This window comes from Engraulis encrasicolus, chromosome 1, assembly GCF_034702125.1.
Source record: "Engraulis encrasicolus isolate BLACKSEA-1 chromosome 1, IST_EnEncr_1.0, whole genome shotgun sequence".
Classification (NCBI taxonomy): Eukaryota; Metazoa; Chordata; class Actinopteri; order Clupeiformes; family Engraulidae; genus Engraulis; species Engraulis encrasicolus.
Genome location: NC_085857.1, coordinates 31,479,527 through 31,484,526, shown reverse-complemented (window position 1 = coordinate 31,484,526; position 5,000 = coordinate 31,479,527). Strand labels below are relative to the sequence as shown.

General features: G+C 47.6%; 1 protein-coding gene across 1 annotated transcript in view; it reads right to left on the bottom strand.

Moving 5' to 3' along the window:
* Positions 1-5,000, bottom strand: part of zgc:175214 (uncharacterized protein LOC557610 homolog) — a 35,705-nt gene that overhangs the window by 20,744 nt on the left and 9,961 nt on the right. The gene's annotated exons all lie outside the window — the stretch shown is intronic.

The window sequence follows — 5,000 nt, the reverse complement described above, 5'->3', positions numbered from 1 at the left end:
TGCAGCAAAAATGAGGACATACACACGTGCATTTATGCACACACACACACACACACACACACACACACACACACACACACACACACACACACACACACACACACACACACACACACACATGCATACAGACACTTGCAGTATACACACACGTGCACGCACAAAAAGACACACACACATGCACGCACGCACGCACACACTCACACACACACACACCAACGTCAGGTGCTACACATCTTCCAGTCCGAGCGCTGCACTCCCAGACTACAGAGGCATCCTGCGGAGGACACACGCACAGGACACACACATATTATGGGTCGAGGAGTAACAAATTAAGACCTTTTAAAGACTTTTAAGACCCCGTGTCTACCCTGCATAAACATAGACATAAAGGACATAAACACTTGACATGGCGTCTCAATCAGGGGTGCATTTCTCAAAACCATAGTTGCTAACGATGTTAGCTACTTCGTTGTTTGCAATGCAATTTCCCATTGGCAACTACTTATCTTGCTAACTGGCTAACAACTACGCTTTCGAGAAACACACCCCAGATCAGTCAGGTAAAACAAACATCAGGTGGTACACGTTCTCCCCATGTGTCATCTTCGCAGTCCGAACGCTGCATGCACAGACTACAGAGGCATACTACGGAGGACACACACACAGGACACACACACTATTGCATTATTGCATTACATTACATTACACTTGTAGCTGACGCCATTTTATCCAAAACGACTTAGTTATTCAGTCACAGGGTATTGGTTACAGCCGCTGGAGCTATGTGAGTTTAGGTGCCTTGCTCAAGGGAACCTTCAGTCATGGGGTGCTGATCAAAGCAAGTCAGTCAATTTGGGTCAATCAGTCAATCTTGCATTTTACATACAGCGGCATCTTACAGAGGACACCCCAACACACAAGCAAACAGACACATCAGAGACACACGGACAGGACAATCCACATAACAATTTCATTAATCAATCAATCAATTCACCAATCAATCAATCAGGCTGGGCACGGTACTGCCAAACTACAGAAAGCATCAATCAATACATCTGACTGAGCACTGTGAACTGCACATCTTACTGAGGACACAAGCATCAGATTTAAGACATCAGACATAGAAGTTAAAGGCATGAACGGCCATCCGGGTACTTTGCTCGTAAATGTGCGTTATGCCCCTTTATGGGTGAAAACAAACAGAACGTCTCATCAACTTACATGCTACATCGGCTTGTCTAAATGAACACAGTCCATGCTTCAGCCACGGCTGTTTGGCTCTATTATTTTAACAGCCGGCAACACAACACGTTTTCGGCATGTTGCGCGTGAACAACGCTAGTCTGTTTTCCCCCACAAATGGGCGTAACGCATATGGAAAATGTCACGCCATTCATAAGCTATACAGAACCACTATATTAAAGAATCAACCAACCAATATCAAAAGGAAACACCATAAATGTACTGTACCAAATTTGGTGGTTTTGAATGCAACCATAGCATTTAATTCAATCTGTTTTGTAGTGCAGAAGACACACACACACATATTACGCACACACGCGCGCACACGCAATCACACACACACAGACACACACACACACACACACACACACAAAAGGATTTAAATGGACTTGTTTTCTAGTGCAAAAGACACGCACGCACACACACACACACACACACACACACACACACACACACACACACACACACACACACACACACACACACACACACACACACACACACACACACACACACACACACACACACAAATACACATGTCCCACGTCAGACACATTAAACTAAAGCTGAGGGAGCATCCAAAAGACCAATTAAGTCTGTTCAATCAATCAAGCAATCAATAGAGCCCCTTATGGCATAATTACATTTCGGGTAAAATTAGGGTCAAGGTCACCATATAGCTAAAAGGGCCTAAAAGGTTTTGCCAGGCTCACCACTTCTTGTTTACATGTGGTGAATCCCGATTACCTTATTTGACCTGACAGGCCACTAAAGCGCACAGTGTACAGTGCTCTGCTGTGCTGTGCTTTGCTTTGTGTGGCTAATGTTGTGCTTTGTTGTGCTTCCCAAAGTGTGAAGGGATTGGAGTGCAGTGCAATGCGTTGTGTTTTACTAACTCATCCATTTGTCATTCGTCATTTCCACTGGGGATAGGGGCCGCCTCACTCACACCCCCACACTTCCCAAACACACACACACACACACACACACACACACACACACACACACACACACACACACACACACACACACACACACACACACACACACACACACACACACACACACACACACAGATAGGCAGACACAGCTAGGCAGACATAGAGGGAGAGAGAGACAGAAAGAGAGAGAGAGAGTGGTGATCCGATTCTGCGAATTGAACCCCACAACAATATCACTGCAATCAATCAACAGCATACACTGTATACGTGGATATCATACATATAATATATATACGCAGGGTGCGATTTGTCGGAAAACCAGAAGGGGGGATATGTTTCAGACTTCAAGCAATATCAATAGAATTACATTGAACTGTGATAGAATCATGTAGAAAAAGTGGCGATATCAAGACCAGAAGGGGGGACAATCCCCCCCATCCCCCCCTACAAATCGCACCCAGCATATACGTATTAATACATATATTACTTATACTGTCATTTGTCCTCATTCTGACACCCCCCGCCTCAATGTTAATCGCAGAGCTCTGCCACTGAATTTGATCCCAAGTCGCAGCCTACTGTATTTCCTGTGAGCTTTGTGCCTTCCTGTCCAATATTGCCGCCATCAATTACATATACTGTATATCACAATACATGTAATACACAGTACACGTATTAATACATACTGTATATTTATATATACTTAGGGCTGGGCAATATGACGATATATATCGTTATCGTGATATGAAAGTGTGTATCGTGACCTTTCTCCTATATCGTTTATATCGTGATAGTAATTTTATCAATTTTATAGAATTTAATATCATTTAATTACATTTCATGTTGTCACATACACACTATAATCTAATGTAACTGTAAAAATAAGAATAAAATGATCCATTTAAAAAAATAAAAATAAAGAGCAATATATCGTTATCGTGATATAAAGTAATCCATATCGTGATATTGTTTTTTTCCATATCGTCCCGCCCTATATATACTATTATTTTTTTCCTCATTCTGGCCCCCCCATCCCCCCTTGTTAATCCCAAAGCTCTGCTCTGCCACTGTGACTTTGATCCCAAGTGGCAGCCTAGTGTAGCTCCTGTGAGCCTGATGCCCTCCTGTCCACACCAGGCCAGGTGTGACCGCTAGCCCCCAGGCCAGGTGTGACCACTAGCCCCCAGGCCAGGTGTGACCACTAGCCCCCAGGCCAGGTGTGACCACTAGCCCCCAGGCCAGGTATGACCGCTAGCCCCCAGGCCAGGTGGGACCGCTAGCCCCCAGGCCAGGTGTGACCACTAGCCCCCAGGCCAGGTGGGACCGCTAGCCCCCAGGCCAGGTGTGACCACTAGCCCCCAGGCCAGGTGGGACCGCTAGCCCCCAGGCCAGGTGGGACCGCTAGCCCCCAGGCCAGGTGTGACCACTAGCCCCCAGGCCAGGTGGGACCACTAGCCCCCAGGCCAGGTGTGACCACTAGCCCCCAGGCCAGGTGGGACCGCTAGCCCCCAGGCCAGGTGTGACCGCTAGCCCCCAGGCCAGGTGTGAGAGAAAGCACTCCCTCCCCTGCGCACCTCCCCTCCGCACCTCCCCTGCGCACCTCCACTCCCCTCACCTCCCCTGCGCACCTCTCCGCACCTCCCCTCCCCTGCGCACCTCCACTCCCCTCCCCTCACCTCCCCTCCGCACCTCTCCGCACCTCCCCTCCCCTCCGCACCTCCCCTGCGCACCTCTCCGCACCTCCACTCCCCTCCCCTCCCCTCCGCACCTCCCCTGCGCACCTCCACTCCCCTCCCCTCACCTCCCCTCCGCACCTCCACTCCCCTCCCCTCCCCTGCGCACCTCCCCTCCGCACCTCTCCGCACCTCCACTCCCCTCCTCTCACCTCCCCTCCGCACCTCCCCTCCCCTCCCCTCACCTCCTCTCCGCACCTCCCTGCCTCTAATGGGATTAGAAATTATTCATGCCCTCTCTCGACTCTCACCACCAGCTACCACCCCCACCCCCGACGACCACCATGGTCACCATTTGCTTACTAAGGCGCATGAACTGTCACACACAGTGTCACACAAGGAACTTAAGAAAGGCCCGTTTAACAGTACGAGAAGAGTACAGCACACAGCACAATGGATCAATACGATTCACTTTTGGTTATTACCACTTTGCTAGCAAGGGGTTTAGATAACAACATAGTGTGTGCGTTACAATATGCGACATTGCCTCCTCCACTTGTGCTTGTTTCCTCGCCCTGCCTCCTGGCCCAGCTGTCAGCCTAGCCACAACAACTTTTGAGGGACTGTTTTTTTCTGTCACCATCCAAATTGCAAATGAGAAAAAGACTTAACAATTGAGCTTTTGCAAGATATTGAAATATAATGCTGTTGTCAGTGATGTCATCATGACATATTACTTCCTGGTACGAGGAGACAAGCTCAAGTGGAGGAGGCAAGGTCGCATATTGTAACGCACTCAGTCTGTCTACCTCGTTAGGTAGGCTACACTGGACTACCTGGTGTAATATCATGTGCTTGTCTTGTACATACACCATGAATCTGCTTTTACTTTTACTTTTGACGCCTCTGCAACAACTAGTTTACATTATTTGACTTCTTAACTATTTGATATTTGACAATCTCCCTGGCTAATCAGAGATATGTCTGAAATTAAATTTGAAGGCTAGTCAAAAAAACTGCCACAGAGTTCTCGATCAAGTAGGCAATCAGCAGACTGTAGGCCTATACTACAATTGATTGACTGTTGTAGTATTAAGTTACTAACTAACTCATAGTAACTAACATGTTTTGAGCTAGGCCAACT